We start from the raw sequence: 18989 nt of genomic DNA, 5'->3' as shown, positions 1-18989 counted from the left end.
TATCAGTACTAGAAATAGAAAAACAGTATAAGTTTTAAAAATATTTTTTTGGCTATAATATGATAGAGATAAAAAACGCTGTTAGTTCAAGGCATAAATGGACTAACATATGTTCGACAGTTAGGCAAAATCGATAAAAGCAAAGCCTTAGTATTATGTTCCTGTTGTGGAATCTACTTTCTGTTTCAAACAACCAAAACCAAAAGTACAAAACCATTGTATGGTTGGTGTTATTGACATTAAGAATTCTTCCAGGTCAAAGATCAAACAGATGACAACTGTCTTGTAGAACCAAAATCGACGCTAGAACGAAAAGTCGGGTTGGTAATGTCAGGGACATAATTGGACTAATGAGAACACGATTCGTTCTGATATTTGAAATATTTTAGTATCTACAAGCTTCAGTCAATATTTAAAAGATCCATCAGAAACCAAAAAAAAAAATAAAAGGTTTATTTTTTGATATTTTGGAGATGTTACCAAGCTGTTAGTTGAAACCTAAATATACTAACATATGTTTTAGCTCAAAGCAAAACCAATGATCGAGAAAAAGGTGGGTGGCTAATGTCAGAGACTCAACCGGACTGAAACCAGAAAAACTTCTTGTTTTGTCTTCGATTCTAATGTCACCGTTCGGTTCAACATAAACCTGCTAAGCAGATGTAAAGGTTTTGCTTGCGAAGGGAGTGCCATAAAGATATAACTAAAATTGAATGGCGTAACGCTCGAGCACAGCGAAGCATTTCTTGTTTTCAATTCGGCTGTTTGTTCATATGTTCACATGAAGGATAGTTCAGTTCGCAAAACGATTTCACCGGATAGATGCTAGCTACGGGTTCGAGTATTGTCTATGCGGTACATGGTTGTATTCGCATATCATTTTTCCAATCTGTTTTTCTCATTAGATACTGATAAAATTTCATGTTATTTGCAAAACACTTTTTGCAGTAAAGTCTTTACTAAAGTGCCGAAATATCGAAATTTCGGGACTTTTTTCGGGCCGTAAACAAATAGTAGTTATTGAGGTGTTTTGGAACAGCATGGGTAGCGGATTATGCTAAGTATACATAATTGTCTCAGTGAATTAGCAGTTTCTGTGGAACTTCTTACGCTACCTAACGGTTCAACATAAATCACTGTGCAAATGTGAAGAAGACAGAAGACAGAAGACAGAAGACAGAAGACAGAAGACAGAAGACAGAAGACAGAAGACAGAAGACAGAAGACAGAAGACAGAAGACAGAAGACAGAAGACAGAATACAGAAGACAGAAGACAGAAGACAGAAGACAGAAGACAGAAGACAGAAGACAGAAGACAGAAGACAGAAGACAGAAGACAGAAGACAGAAGACAGAAGACAGAAGACAGAAGACAGAAGACAGAAGACAGAAGACAGAAGACAGAAGACAGAAGACAGAAGACAGAAGACAGAAGACAGAAGACAGAAGACAGAAGACAGAAGACAGAAGACAGAAGACAGAAGACAGAAGACAGAAGACAGAAGACAGAAGACAGAAGACAGAAGACAGAAGACAGAAGACAGAAGACAGAAGACAGAAGACAGAAGACAGAAGACAGAAGACAGAAGACAGAAGACAGAAGACAGAAGACAGAAGACAGAAGACAGAAGACAGAAGACAGAAGACAGAAGACAGAAGACAGAAGACAGAAGACAGAAGACAGAAGACAGAAGACAGAAGACAGAAGCCAGAAGACAGAAGACAGAAGACAGAAGACAGAAGACAGAAGACAGAAGACAGAAGACAGAAGACAGAAGACAGAAGACAGAAGACAGAAGACAGAAGACAGAAGACAGAAGACAGAAGACAGAAGACAGAAGACAGAAGACAGAAGACAGAAGACAGAAGACAGAAGACAGAAGACAGAAGACAGAAGACAGAAGACAGAAGACAGAAGACAGAAGACAGAAGACAGAAGACAGAAGACAGAAGACAGAAGACAGAAGACAGAAGACAGAAGACAGAAGACAGAAGACAGAAGACAGAAGACAGAAGACAGAAGACAGAAGACAGAAGACAGAAGACAGAAGACAGAAGACAGAAGACAGAAGACAGAAGACAGAAGACAGAAGACAGAAGACAGAAGACAGAAGACAGAAGACAGAAGACAGAAGACAGAAGACAGAAGACAGAAGACAGAAGACAGAAGACAGAAGACAGAAGACAGAAGACAGAAGACAGAAGACAGAAGACAGAAGACAGAAGACAGAAGACAGAAGACAGAAGACAGAAGACAGAAGACAGAAGACAGAAGACAGAAGACAGAAGACAGAAGACAGAAGACAGAAGACAGAAGACAGAAGACAGAAGACAGAAGACAGAAGACAGAAGACAGAAGACAGAAGACAGAAGACAGAAGACAGAAGACAGAAGACAGAAGACAGAAGACAGAAGACAGAAGACAGAAGACAGAAGACAGAAGACAGAAGACAGAAGACAGAAGACAGAAGACAGAAGACAGAAGACAGAAGACAGAAGACAGAAGACAGAAGACAGAAGACAGAAGACAGAAGACAGAAGACAGAAGACAGAAGACAGAAGACAGAAGACAGAAGACAGAAGACAGAAGACAGAAGACAGAAGACAGAAGACAGAAGACAGAAGACAGAAGACAGAAGACAGAAGACAGAAGACAGAAGACAGAAGACAGAAGACAGAAGACAGAAGACAGAAGACAGAAGACAGAAGACAGAAGACAGAAGACAGAAGACAGAAGACAGAAGACAGAAGACAGAAGACAGAACCGGATAGATGCTAGCTACGGGTTCGAGTATTGTCTATGCGGTACATGGTTGTATTCGCATATCATTTTTCCAATCTGTTTTTCTCATTAGATACTGATAAAATTTTATGTTATTTGCAAAACACTTTTTGCAGTAAAGTCTTTACTAAAGTGCCGAAATATCGAAATTTCGGGACTTTTTTCGGGCCGTAAACAAATAGTAGTTATTGAGGTGTTTTTGAACAGCATGGGTAGCGGATTATGCTAAGTATACATAATTGTCTCAGTGAATTAGCAGTTTCTGTGGAACTTCTTACGCTACCTAACGGTTCAACATAAATCACTGTGCAAATGTGAAGAACACAGAAGACGGAAGACAGAAGACGGAAGACAGAAGACAGAAGACAGAAGACAGAAGACAGAAGACAGAAGACAGAAGACAGAAGACAGAAGACAGAAGACAGAAGACAGAAGACAGAAGACAGAAGACAGAAGACAGAAGACAGAAGACAGAAGACAGAAGACAGAAGACAGAAGACAGAAGACAGAAGACAGAAGACAGAAGACAGAAGAAAATAAGTTTTGCTTTCCTCTATAGAATTTCTAGAGAAACCGACTTTGGTCGGAGCTCCAGAGACCCCTAGTGTTATATACCATTCAACTCAGCTCGTCGATTTCGGAAAATGTCTGTGTGTGCACTTTTTTAGATTTTCCTCTCCGCATAATTTTCTCGGAGATGGCTGAGCCGATTTTAACAAACTTGGACTATTCTGAAAGCTACTATTAGGTTGTGAATCAAGTTCCAAGATAAAGTTGCTGTGATTTCTGGTTCCAGAGATATGTAAATGACGCAACCGACAAAACGCATTTTACTATCATCACTTTTCCTTCCAGAAAGTTACGCTGTGATGTAAGCGTTGAGTCATGCTTTTCTGACATAACCGAAACAATCTGAATGAATTTGTTTTAAAAATCAGCCTAGAAATCATCCTAATATGAGATTGTTGAATGACAAGAGAAAGGCATTACTACACCGCTAGGTGATTAAATTTTTTTTTTAGTTTAGGGGTTATCCTGTTTTGTGCTTAAGGCCTATTAAATTATTCCTTGCGCTTCGTCTTAGACTCGTCAGTGCATAACAGTTCATGTTGAACTGTTATGCCACCTAGCAGCTCAATCGATTATGTACCCAAAGCATAACATTGGCTAACCCCCAAAAGACCATACCCGAATCGACCAGTATAGGCCGAAAATTTTTTGGCGCGTCAGCAATGGCTTTGCGCTTCAGTGCAATCTAATAAAATTGCAAATCAAATAAATTTTGAACTTTTCGTCTGCTTATCGGTCACTGTCACACATAGTACATTTTGATAAGTCGTTGGTCCTGGTCGATAAATGCGCATTCGGGGAAAATTATATTAACAGTGTTAAACATCGAAGTGATTTTTATAAGCGTTATTTTAAACCCCGGTGGAGCTTAAAGAATAGCTTTGATTTTTTCTTCTATAGAAATATAAAATTTTTAATTAATTGTAAGATTTGTATTTAGTAACGCTTTCATCGAAAAAGAACCACTTATTTTCAAAAAAAAAGTAGTTTAAGCTTTGTATTCTTTTAAGTTTTTTTATGAATCTAAAGTAGATCCCAAAATGTTACATTTGAAATTTCCAGCCAAATATACCTACTCACCATTAACTCACGAATGCCTCGTCGAAAGAACTGTTAAGCAATTTTTAAGCGATTAAGTGTGAAGTCATTTTCCACGATTTCATAAGTAATGAAGTGTTGCTCAGCAGGTGCTTGAGACATCGATGAAAACAACTACCAAGTCTGTTAGAAAAAAGTTAGTGTAAAAAATGTCTCATACACATACGCACACACAGACAATTTGTGTACTCGATGAACTGTGTCGAATTGTACTCGAAAAGTCTATGAAAAGTGAAAGGTCTGAGTATGCACAAAAATTAAATTTTGTTAATGTCTGACTTCCGGTACCGGAAATATGGAATGTTATAAATTTCTACCGTAGTGATGCAAACAGCGTAAAGATTTTTCCAAACTGTACTGAAAACTATTCAATTTCGTAGGTCTTTCTGGATATTGACAGTTAATTGTGAGAGTTACCATGGTAACGAATATATACTGAAGTCTGATCTGGTATACAATGAACCTTATCATTGCAAATGTCAAGCACAAGGATATTTGAAAAGAACATATCTCGTCTGCAGACGATCGCAGACGAGTAATTCAAACACGGTATGAACGCTCTTTTGAAGTAGTTTAATATGTAAGTAGTCGCATCTGCACCTTCCTGCCCCTTTTGATGATAAACAAGTTGAAATTTTGTAAAAAAAACATGAAAAATGGCTCTATTTCATTGAACTGAAATGATAGCAGCATAGTATGTTTGAGAAAGTTGTGTAGTTTTTAATGATGAAAAACTTTGTATGACATGAAAAAATCATATAAATTGAAAAAATATGTGTTTTATTACAAAAACTTTAGCTTTTAGGACACCCTTTTCAGAAAATACATTATATCATGAATCAAACTCAAGTTATGGGAATAGTACCTTCAGCAAATTTGTTTGAAATATCTTTCTGCACAACTTTGTCGAGTAACTATGTCTGGCCATGTACTAAAATAATATTTTTATCTCACTTTTAGGGGGATTAATCACATAGATAAAATTTGCCAAAAGATGGCGTCTATAATTCTAAGCAACTTTGCTGAAGATACTGTACCTCCAAAACCGCGTTCCTATTAGTTATCAATTAGGAGCATAAAATTGAGCTTTTGAACCACTGTGCACTGTCAGGATAGAACAGAAATAACAGTCTAACAGTCGTGGAGCTGTAAATTACCTATGTCATCAATATATAAAGAAACAATAGTTATCCAATATTACTTCCTTGTGGAACACTAATGTTTATTGTAGCAAGATTGCTGCTGTAATTTTCAATGGATATTAATTGTTTTCCACTAGTCAAGTAACTACGGGGAATTAAATTAGTAGTGTCACTGACACTATAGCAATCGATATCGATCTCGCTTATAATTTCGTCAACTAATTCAATTATAGCGGTATGTGTGCTAGAACCTTGTCTGAAGTTTTATTGAAGCTTATAGAGGATATTATACCTGCTTAAGAATTCGATAAATTTAGTGACTAGAAGTATTTCAAATATTTTGTTGAAGAAGGATAACGTAGATATAGGACGCTAATTATTACAATCACAACGGTCACCAAATTTGAAAACAGGAATGATTTTAGTCACCTTGAGGTAGTCAGGGTAGTAACCGGTTTGAATAAAATCATTGAAGCACTGGGAGAGTCTTTTGGTGAAAACATGTGAATTATTTTTTAGTACACTGACAAAAACGTTATAAGGGCCGTTACTCTTTTTATTATCTAATCCGTGTATCAGTAGTATCACTTTATTTATGGAAGAAGGACGTAAAATATAGATTCACAAACACGACAAACATTACTTAAGGGACAAAAAGATGAGTTTATAGGAATGGCTTTAGCTAATTCGTTACAGATGTTTGAAAATAATTTGTGGAAAATCTCACAAACTTCCTTGTTGTTATTAAATCTATTGCCCCCATGGATCAAGTGTATCTTTTCCTTTTTTTTTTGTATTCCGATTTCAGATTTGTCCAAATATAAAATGAGGTACGTTAGTAGAAAGGTTTTCATAATACTTTTTTTATTCACTTTATTCGCGTACTCGACTTTTTTGGAAATATGTGATAGCGTTGTTGTTCGATTGATAATAATCGAGTGATATTTTGCCAGTATTACGACAGTCTATTGAAATAGAAAACAGAATTGATATCGAAATTCCCGGTAGCCGACTGTCCGAAGTTTAACCAGTTTCGGAAGAAATTTCGTATTTTAGTAGTACACTGAAGTCTTTTTTTATGCGAGTTTACGTACCGCATAAAAAAAAACCGCATAACTCTGAAACTTCGCATAAAAAAAACTCATAACTCTGAAACTTCGCATAAAAAAACCGCAGAAGGGAAACCGCATAACTCTGAAAATTCGCATAAAAAAACCGCATAACTCTGAAACTTCGCATAAGAAAACCGCATAACTCTGGAAATTCGCATAAAAAAACCGCATAAAAAAGACCGCATAAAAAAAGACCTCAGTGTATATGTCAGTTTGAAAGTTTCGACACTCATCGCCCTGTAACTGCGGAACCGGAAGTTGGATCTGGATGACATTTCACAGTAGCTTTAAAGATAAATTGGGCTTCAATTCAAATCAAGATTTGTGAAATTCGGTTCAAGCATCGAAGTGAATTCTATTTTTGGAGTTTTCAATCACCACTTTCGGTGCTTCCGGAATTGGAAAAGGGGGATCAGTAGTAGGATCGGACTATTTTATAGGATTTGTACCTGTTTTTGATAATCGTTCGTGAATAAATACTAATGAAATTGATAATTTTCCACTTATCACGCTTTAGTTGAAGTCCGATTCTCGGATGTCGGATCTAGATAAAATGTTCTTCAAATTTTTAGGAAACTATAAGACCTTTCATTTGAATCTTAGTTTGGAAAAATCGGTTGAGCTGTTCCAGAGATAATTGAGTGCAAACTTTTTCTCAAATTTTCACATATTACCATATAACTCCCGAACCGGAAGTCGGATCCAAATGAAACTCAATAGTAGGCTATGGGACTGTAACACCTTTTATTTGAATCTTAGTTTGTGAAAATCAGATCAACAATCTCTGAAAAGAGTGAGTGTATATTTTTGTTACATACATACACACACACACACACACACACACACACACACACACACACAAACATTTGCTCAGTTCGTCGAGCTGAGTCGAATGGTATATGACATTCGGACCTCTAGGCCTCGGGTCAAAAGTCGTGTTTCACAGTGATTGCTTAGCCTTTCCAGAGCGAATAAAAGTCATTTTCATTGATTCAAAATAGACGAAAATGACGATAAATTTATGTCACTCTCAGCTTAGCTTGCAAACTATGAGAGCGAAATCCATGTCCAGTCAATGACAACCGACGCTTTGAGAATCGAAAATGACAGAAAAAAGGTTTCACAATGACAGTTGGTGCACGAATTTGTAGTAGTTTTGGTTTCCAAAGAAGGTTTTGGGATGAAATTACTTCGATTTGTCATATTTTAGTCACTCTTTATAGCCAAGCGTCACAAATTTTCAATACATCGATGAAAGAAAGAGAATAGAAATTCTGCCATTGCTCCCTGCAAACGATAGTTTGGTTCATATTGTAATAGAGGAAAGAGTGACGTTGGCAATTATAATCTCTCATTTTTTCAATGAGAAACGAAAATGCTTCGCCTCTCTTCGCTTGTTCTGGTGTCGGTCATTTACGAATGAGACAGTAAAATATTGAAAACTAGCTGACCAGTCGAACTTTGTCTCGCCCGAAATTATTGTTTTGAATTTATGTTTTCGGATAGAAAAATTATCAAACCTCTTATGCTGTTAATGTATCTTTCCATTATTCGACTGATAACTTGGATGCGGCGAATTCATCTAAATATATTGTAAATATGTTAAAAGCTTTTGTTACGCAACAATTGAGCGAATGCACCGATCGCCATGTCATCTTTTGAGTCAGTGCATCAACAAGCAATGGTTTCTCAAACTAATGGTTTCGACATAATGTGGCTCTCGCTAGTCAGGTGATATTATTTAGTCGTGTTTGATGAATTTTCGTTGCGTTATAATCACAGGAACAATTTACGATTAACAATTTAGCGATAAACATTTTGTTATATTTTATTACGCGGCGCACGACCAAAATTAGGTTATAACCGGGTATAAATAAATGATACAAGAAAAAAAGGTTTATTCATGATTTCTGGTAAGTCAGTAATTATTTACTAAATTTCTGACATATCAGAGACTCGGATGATTCGCATCGTTAAGTTCGACTCGTCTGGTAGAAGGTAAAAGTTTAAATGCTTGAAACCTTCTGCTTTTTCTTCAAATTCTTACTCTTCCTTGAGTACTATGGCTCTACAATTTGCATATTCTTCCTCACTCCTCTCACGATCTCTAGTTAGTTTGATATTGTAAAAAAAAACGAAAGATAAAATGAGTAATTCTGGGACATTCGAAAATTCAAGTTACCATTGTGTTATTAAATTTGTTAAATATTGTGTTCATTGACTTTTACATGAACACTGCATTCGTTTATTAGTTGTATCAATAATCGTCTCATTAGTCGACACCACATTATTCTGCTTAGTACTCCACCTACAATTAACGAATGGTGGAGTTCGGTCTTGAGAATCCATATTAGAAAGTTCCATATCCATATCAGAAAGTTTTACGGTATACCTAGAACATTCATATGCGTTCCATCATTAATCATTTGGCAAGCAATAATGTTGATACCCAATTAAGCACGTGGCTCGAAATGACGAATCACATGATTCAAGCATGCATGTGAAATCTCCAGACAAAACTAACCGTTGAGCGCCAAACAATTTTTTCAACGATCTAGTATTCTTTTCTTTGACGGTCACGCACTTATGCAACTCGTTGCGCGCAAAACATCAATCGTTGATCTAGCAATCATTGGCGACTTTTTCAGTGAAAAATTCCATTGTCCATACAATACCCCTTTATGGTTTTTTTCACTTTTCCGGAAAGTTTTTTGATGTACGAACCCGGTGGCTGTTCAAACAAAAAAAGAATCATGTAAATCCGTCCTTCCGTTCTTACGTGATGCGATTACAAAGAATGATCTCTGCATTTTTATATATGTAGATGAGGTTGTTGGAATGGTTTTTTTCATTGAGAACGCGTGACAATTTTAAGCTCTGAGCCTTTCTATATGAGAACGGCAAAAACATTTTGCAAGCTTTATTGGCTCTGATCAATAACTGGGTAGCAACAAACGGGCGGTCTCTAATGCTAATGCTAATACTCATGCTTGCTGGATATTATAGTCGCATGCAAAATACTCGAATTTCTTCTGGATCCAACATACGGTTCCGGAGTTATAGAGCGATGAGTGCATATACTTTCAAGCCGTTGTTCAAGGCCACGATACAAAGAATGTAAAAAATCTTCTAAAATAAGCTCAATGCTAATTCAATTTAGAAATCTTGTTAATTCTTAGCCGTTATAACTGACTTCGGCTCCGTGACCCATATTTCAGTTCTCTCTCTTTCTCTCTCTTTGAATCGATTTTTATAAACTTAGATTCGCTATAATGGTCTTATGGTCCCATACAAAGCTTCTGAATTTTGAATCTGATTTTCGGTTTTGGAACTAAACTGTGATGAGAGTTTAAAATGTCAATCCGTCGTTTGTAGTACGATATAAAAGTCGTAGAAAGTATTATAAATTTGACTGAAAACTAAATCAAATAAGCTGATGCTACCAACCGAGGATACCACGAAGATGAATAAAAACATTATCATCTATTTGCTTTTATTATTCTATAGTTTCTACTTAGTAGTTTCATTCTATACTGCCATCATTTATATTGGAATGCATTGATACTCGTACTACATAACACATCAAACAAGACAATTTTTTCCGGTTCAGTAAAATTGATCGATATCTTCTTTCGCGTCAATCCAATCTTCGAGAGGTTTTCAGGCGAGCTCGCTAATCTACTCGTCAACCGAATCCGCCTTAGATTGTAAATGTACCGAAACGGTTTCGCAGCCTGATACAGACTTCGGCAGGATGCAGTTCCATCAACCCGTATGAAGCCCCTAAATTCGCGAACGCGTCTGCGATGAGAGGGTGGAACGATACTCCGGCTTATGGCGGAACCGGATCAGCGCATTTTCTTGACACAAATGTAAGGATGAAAGATGGCGGATATTTTGCGTTACCTCCCAGCCCCGCATCGTTTCTACCATTTTCGCCATACCGAGGATATGAGAATGCTAAAATAATAATAAATTGTTGTTTTTAGCCGAGCATGCTTTCACCGCAGAGCGGAAAAGTTTCGTTCCCCTCGTTACCACCCGATCCTACCGATCCGGGTTGGGAAGGATTTTTCCGGCGAAGCTCATACACCAAGGGAATCGGGATTAGTGCGGGAACCGCCACCAAAAACTCGAAACATCCGCTTCGGTCGATTGTTGTGGGGAGGGGGTCGGGTTTTCGCATTAAATTTGAAAAATGAATAATTGGAAAAATCTGCGCGATCCGTTTCGTCAAAGTGATGGCTCTCTCATCTGCGATTTGATGGGGGTTTTGTTTATTGAAAATTGCTCTAGTACGCATTGGAGCTCTGGTCTAGTTAGTTACATTCTATGGAATTTTGACGAGATGAAACTGATGAGGTCTCTGGTCTGGTAGGAAGCGGCGAGGGAGGGGGGAAACTGTGTGGATAAGATGATCAGAACTGACAGAATAAGACCAAGTCTTTCCTGTCTTGAACCGGGTCGTGCTGGATACGATGATGAACGAGAAAATTCTTTGTAACTTTGAATAACCCGATTTTATTGGGCTGGAATGAGATTTCGGTGTTAGAAAGAGAGAGATAGAGAGAAATATGAAATAAATAAATGCCAAATGTGTCAAAACAGAGGCGATTCACATTTATCAAGTTTTGCTTCAGCTTGGCACGAGGTGAGGGTACTACTTTTGTAATTGAACTTGTTGTCATTTTCAACGGGACCATTTGTAGATGAAACTTCCTCATTTTATATGATTTTGTTAAAACAAATTCATCCAAGCTGCAAATCATTGAAGTATGGTCGCCATTTCAGTCAACCCATTGAGGTGATAATCTTACTGTCACCTTTAAAAATTCAAAATATTCCACTCAAAAGTTGCGCAGCCCCATCGGGACATGGACGCTCACCTCCTAGCTCCGAGTTCTCATAATCAGCCCGGATCCCGTCGTCCGGGGCAAATTATTATCAACATCAGCATCAGCATCAAAGTTTCATTTCTTGAGTTTCTCGGCAAGAATGTTGTGTTGAATTATTTATATGCTCTGGCTGGCTGGCGAGTATTAAAAATCCCACACGCCACTTCCATCCAGGCCCCAGGCAGCAGGGGTGCACATCGCAATTTAATTTATGTGTATGTGTATGTATAAGACGATTTCAACCCTTTTTACGCTTATCAGCCCACAACGTCTTCACCCAACTGCTGTGTGTACTCACATTTATGTACTCTAGCAGTGAAAATATGTACTGACTTGCGTGAGGTTTTGGCTTCTCTTGGTGGATTTGCGTTGTCCCTGTCCGTGCGTGTAGCTGTATGTGTACATGGATCTTCAGAGCTCGCCATTTTTCGGCGAAAAGCTAGTTATGTGAAAGTTGCTTCCAGCCAGGCCATTATCAGTATCTTTATTGTGCTCGCTTGTACCCTTGAGGAGCTTGGAAGAATTTTCACTAACGTTACATTTTTCATTATGTTTCAACCCGGCCGGTCCGCATGTAACTATACTTTGCTGTGGCAACTCTCCCCTGTCGGGCTTCGCTCGTCGTCACTTTCAGCGTAGTTGATTAGGTTTGGAAAACATTATCAAGAAGCGAAACATTGGTTTACTTTGCCAATATTAATTACGATCGTTTGTTAAGGATCCAATGAGACTCCAAGGACGGTCACATAATCGAACGGCGTAGCCAAGCTACGCAAATAGGATGACTCTTGGATTCGGATGTGAATGGAATATGGCAGCATTGGAGAAGCTTTATACCGACCGAAATTGTATAATTACAACATACCAAATGTTTATTTATTCATTTAGAAGCAAGATAAAACTCATTGAAGATAGTTTTTGTCAAACTTGCTCTCCAGCAGGCATAGAATGTCATCATCGTTTGCATCAATCGATAGTAATCACTCAAATGAAACATTTTTCTCAAATAATATAAGTAACAGGTTTTTGATAACGGTAAGAGATAGACAAACGACAAATGTATAGAAACAGTGATTGAACACGCGGCACATTCTGACAATGGGCTCGTTTTATCGGTAATTAGTTCTATCATAAGAAATACGAAGAAAAGAATTGGTTTTAATATTACGACGATGAATGTTTGATTGTAGCAAATAAAAGGTTTATTATTTCGATTTTCAATGAAAAAAGGCATTTTCAGAGATAAATGATTGGATGTTAATTTCAATGTAAGATTAAGGCATACCATCGATAAAGAAAAATAATATCAGTCGAATGGCCACCATGGCTACATTTACCAGAACGTATCCTTTTCAGAAAATATTCCATCACCAAATCGCAGAGTGGCTGCTGTATTTCCGAGAATTCTTTGAGGTCTTATATTCACATTGTCATTTCAAAAATAAAGTTATTTGTTTTTCTTTAAAGTGATTTTGACGAAATTTGGATGGAGGTCTCGGAAGTTTTCGATAGAACACGAGTGGCCCAAGGCTGCCAACTCTCCCCTAAAATGTAAACATCTGGAGTACCAGCATGTTTAACAATTGAACACCACTCATTTTGAATACTTAACCTATTGGGCAGTTGAACTAATTCAACTAATTCAATTTTCCAAGCGATTTGATAGCTCTTGCTGAGAGTATCATCCCGAAACAAGAAACGCTTCTGCATTTCATTTCAACGTCAATGTGCCAATTCACTTGAATTGGCGCAGAGAAAAAACTTGTTTTAATCCACCTAGTGGTATAATGATGCCTTTCTCATATCAATCATATTCTCTTACATAATACTGTGGTAATCAAAATGTTTCTCTTCTATTCTCGATAGACTTCGAAACCGGAAGTCGGATCCGGATAAATTCAGGAATTCCGTATAGGACCACGAGACCTTTAATTTGAATTCTAGTTTGTCAAAATCGGTTCTGCCAGCTCCGAGAAAACTGAGATTGTTTGACACATACACACACAGGTATTGCTCAGCTCGACAAACTGAGTCGAATGGTATATGAGAGTGAATTTCAATTTGAATATTTTATTTTCAATGAATGAACTCTAGTTAAAGGTAAGAACTGTAGTGCTTTAAATTAACAAGTATTTTAGTTGGAATAAATCAACTTACATTTAGCTATTTCAATTAACGCTTCTGTTTGTTGTAATCATACATTTTTGTTTGATTTAAGAATAAAATGATTATATTCATTTTTAAATTCTTAAAAATCAAGTTTTTGTTTGATATTGTCAGTTTTCATTTCTTTTGCTTTCTTTCGATTATAGAGGTTTTAACCTTAGGGTCATTCATCTCTTCGGGCCAGAAAAACTTTCTGACCCTATGTTATTTTTTTATTTAAAAGATATTTTTATTCAGGCCTATTTGCGTACAAGCTTTACGTGGCCGATTGAGCCGATTTTTTAAACAATTTTTTTTGTATTGCATCTCGTTGTCACCCTTTTTCTAGGGGGAGAGGAGCTTCCATTTTCGTCCTGCGATGATTGAGGGGCACTTTGTTCGTGGCTCGTCTCGTCATCCATTGCCGTATCGGTGGTATAATTCGCAGTCTTGAGTTCGTTGTTAGTTGCTGTAGATGCACCTTGTTGTACATTGGTTGAAGTTGCTGGTTGGTTGGAGGGTAAGTTGTTAACTGCAGCTGGTGTAGTATGTTCTTTGTTTGTTGAAGGGGATGCTTCATTGTTGTTGGTGGCTGTCACATGTGTACTGGGGTTACTTGTGGTTGGTGTGACTGAAGCACCGTTGTCCTTTGGTGTAATTGTCTCCTTGTCCAGTTTATCACATGGCTTACCGTAGTGAACAGCGTTTTGGCAATATTGACATGCGGCCATTTGATTGTCATATGTAACAAGTGATTTGCACGGGATTCTTGTATCCTGACCAAAAGATACATAAGAAGGTATAGCCCTCTTCAAGAGCATGTGTAACAAACGTACGCCATTTAGAATACAGGGGGAAAAGTTCTTCCACTTTTCTTTTTTCGATAGAGAGAATCTTTCCATATTGGGACATAGTTTTGCGAATATAAGGATCGATGACGCTTGAGGGAAGATCATGCACACACGCTTCTATAGCACTATCTTCCATATATACTGGAATTTTGTACTTAATGTTTTCGTGCTCCACATAGTGCACATTGTTATTGTCTTCTGCGAATTGAATTGCATCCAACTCTTTATAAAACTGAATGTAAACAACATTATTTGTCTTATTGCGTTGAAGTAAATGCACACGTTTCATGTCAAGGTGCATTTGCTCCTTAAGCAAACCTTCAAGTTCTCGTATCGAAGGTCGAATTTTGCACTGCCTGAAGTCAACAACATATGTATTCTTTGTTCCGAACAGTGTTCAATATCGTAGTGAGTTCCACAATTTGGTCCTTCTGAAAGGCAGGAGTGAATCCCGTACAGCATCCTGATAGTTTCTTTCAATGAAATGCAAATCCAAAATAAAATCATCGACATTTAAATTCTGTATGCGGCTATTTTTATAGCCGTCAGGACCGCCCATTAGTGAAAAGACTACAAACGAAATCACGTAAAAAGAAACCTTTTAACAAAAATTGGATCAGTTTGGATTCTATCGCCACTGCTAGCAGATGTATTGTGTGTCGTTTTTTTTATTGGCCTCCACACTCCCCCGCACCAAAATGCTCACGTTTGGAGTCCCCTGGTGATGGACACATACGAAAAAATTAAAAGATTTACAACAAAACAAAAGACTACAACGCGATGTTAACAAGCCGAGGGTATTACAATGAACGGTTATTAGAAGCGAAGAAAGCAATAAACTATTATTACAAAGCAAGAGCACCCAGTGGAATGTACGATTCCTTTTAAGGGGCTCTTTTAAATATTTTAAAAACTAATAATAAATTACAACAAAATTTATATGCATTTATTGGAGCAGGAAAACGCCCCCTTGAGCTGACTATTATAGCAGTACACTCTCAAAAATGCACAAAAACCTCTTCATCTTTTCGTTACGTATTTGGAATAATATGTAAATAAAAAAAACTTTAAGTGTTAATTAATGAGTGAGTGGATAAATAGATGAGTATAGAAATGAGCCAATGAATGAGTGAATGAATGAATGAATGATTTTATGGATGAATGTATGAATAAGTTAAGGAGTGAATTATGGATGAGTGAACGTGAATGAACAAAAGAATCAATGAACGAGTGGCTGGATCGATGAAATAATGATTGTTTGAATACATGAATGAATAGATAAAGTTGATAAGCATGAGTTTAGTAAATGCATGCACTAATAACACAGTTTGACATCACTACAGGTAACGTAGTATAATATAATCTAATATGCATTATACGGCTGATACACTTAAACGATATAATCGGCTATCTTCGACTTCAAATGTTGTTTCAGGTTAGTTTTGAATATGTTTACGTTCGTTATTTGTTTCAAAGTATTAGGTAGAGATTTATAGACTGATGGGCCGTGAAACATTATTCGGCTTTGACCAAAGTTAGTCGAGGAGCATGCTCGCAGTAACGAGCTAGCTTGTCTACTACTTCGTTGGCGAGTGATAACCGACAGTGGTAAATTGCTGTGAACTCCTGGTTGGTAAGTGCTTTGTGAATGAACATGATCGTTTGCATACCTCTCAGTGCCAATATGGGAAATATACTGTGGCTGACGTACGAGTACAGCAAAACTATAGGATACAGATGGGGTAACCTGAATATGGTTTTTATACATCTATTTAGAAGAACCTGGATCTTTTTGAGTGTAGATTTAGACGCATGACTCCATGCAATTATAAGATATTGAATGTGAAAATGGATACAGGCAAAATAGAAACTCATCGAAGCTTTCCTTGTTACAAAGTCGCTAACCTTTCGCAGTGCACCTGACAATGAAGCAACTTTTTTTTCAATTACCTTTATATGGATATCTCAAGAGAGTGTTGAATCCAAATGTATGCCTAGATACTTAAAATCGTTGGCTTTTTCGATCACTGTCGAGTCCAGACTTGGATTTGCAAGATCTTGTAGTTTTTTTTCATGGGGAATGAAACACCATTTATATTGTTTTTGATAGATTCAAACAAAGTAATCAACAGAGCATAACAGGATTCTATCAAAATTGTATATGATCTTAATGTTTATATCTCATTATGTTATAAATATGATTCCAAATCAGAAGCCAACATTCAGATTTTATTAAGATTATAGCAAGTCCAGATATTATATCAAGGGCCGTTACATTTCAGGAAAAACTATACTAGAGAATTAAAAAAAAGAGTTCAAACACTTTAGTCGATCATGTTTTTGACTTTCAACCCGAAAAATGCTATGCTTCAATGAAGAGCAGTAACAAACTTTTTTTCCAATTTCACATACCTAAAGATACTTTTGAAAACAATAATTTGATATTTGATTTTGAAATGACAGCCTAAATTTTAAATTTGAGAGCGTTCCTAAGTAATTCCTGCTTGTGTAAAGTTTTTATTCAAATATTAATTTAAAATCGAAAAAAAATACTTTTCAAGATGATTTTTCGCTTTTTCTCTTATGAACAAAGAAAGGTTCATTGAATCCGCAATATTTCCTAAAAGATGATTTTCACAAGCTTGGAGTAAAATGAATTCTTAAATTCTTCAATGCCCAATGGTGGCCGATTTTTGTTTCCGAAAACACAGAGTGATATGTGTTAAAAATTTGAAAATGTCTTCAAAAGTGACGCTGCAATAAACGGAAAACAAAATCTAAACTGGGCTCAAAAACAAAATCTAAACTCAGCTCAATACTTTCTCGATTTATAGGTCTTTTAGATTGAAAATAGCGACTTTAGTTTAACGGATCCCGGATGTTCTGAAAATAGAGAAAAAATCTTAAAAAATTCGTATCGATTTATGCTTAGTTCTTGCTGTACTTTATACTATGTTGATCTGATGATTTTTTACGTAGTTATAAATAAAACACTCTGTTAATATTACATTGCAAAATGTTCACTAATGGCGCTGATGATATAATCATTGCTTAACGCAAACTAAAGTAAAATTGCAGATATCGAATTCTGCCCGTTGTCATCTATATCATTGCATGAACATTTTTAAATTCATGAATCAGACAAAAACGATTTATTGCACCATAATACCTTCAATTTGAAAAGTTCAATATGTCCATATCTGATAAATTTATGAAATAATCGCATTTCGTAGTATTTTGATTACTTCCAATCCGGAACCATCAGCTGGGATGCGAAATTTGCAATGTGGTGTTTAAAACGACCGACCCGCATTATGAGACTTTCCAGTTGAATCATTTTTCTGTGAGTCAATCTAAGTAGATATCAAACAATCAAACCGGAATGAAAGTTCAATTTTGATGGTTTTTGAACAATACTTGCCCTGAGGCCAACATAGATACTTACCAACGTGTTACATTCAATACGCCGGCCGGTGCCGATGGCCAGCTGAAGGCGGGATCTGCCAAAGTCATTACATTATCTAAATATACTATCTTAGTTTTAAGTTATTTGTTAATTAAAATTAGAAAAAGCCCTTGGCATCTTAGAGCTTAAGCAGTGTGCCTTAATATATTATATATTTGAATAAAAAAAAACAATACCTGCCCCTTCTGACTGTGGATATCGCAAACTAATGTGACGAATAGACAATTGGTTGATCATCAATCCTAAAAACTTGCTATACGAATCGATGTTATATACCCTTCTTCTGATTTTTCACTGTCTTTCAACCGAATTTTTATTCTAATCTAAATTTACGAAAATTTATTCAGCCATTTTCAAGAAAATTAAGTGCACATTTTAATCAAATATTCCCGCCAATCGACATACATACACGTACAGACAATTCACTACTTCAATTGAAAGAGCGAACTGATTCGAATTGAAAGTCGGCCCTCTTGGTACAAAGAAGAAAAAACTGAAAAAATATCATTCATTAGTTAATTTCCTCAGATTCTATAAAGTAGTTTTGTTTCACTGAATTTAATCATTTCCGTTCATTTACAACTATTCTTCAGTACCAAAAAAAAGCATGCTCATAATTCTAAAATAGCCCCTTTGCCGGCTGGAAGGAAACGACGAAAGAGGTGGAGAGCGATAGATTTTCTTTGTAGCAATATGGATTTACACTAGTTATTATATGATGCCAATATATCCTCCCAACCTCAGTTGGTTCTCATGCCCCGATGCAATCGTAGCGTATGTTGGCAACTCAAAACTTCCCGGTTCGGAACCAGTCGCTTAATAACTGTGCATGATTTTTTTCTATGGCAAATCAAATCGCCTGAAGGTATGCAATTTCATCATACTTTTCGAAATCTATTTTTAGATTTGCACGGTAAAGTCTTTACCC

Source organism: Malaya genurostris, chromosome 3 (assembly GCF_030247185.1).
Source record: "Malaya genurostris strain Urasoe2022 chromosome 3, Malgen_1.1, whole genome shotgun sequence".
In the NCBI taxonomy this organism is placed as follows: Eukaryota; Metazoa; Arthropoda; class Insecta; order Diptera; family Culicidae; genus Malaya; species Malaya genurostris.
Note: the sequence above shows the minus strand (reverse complement) of the source record.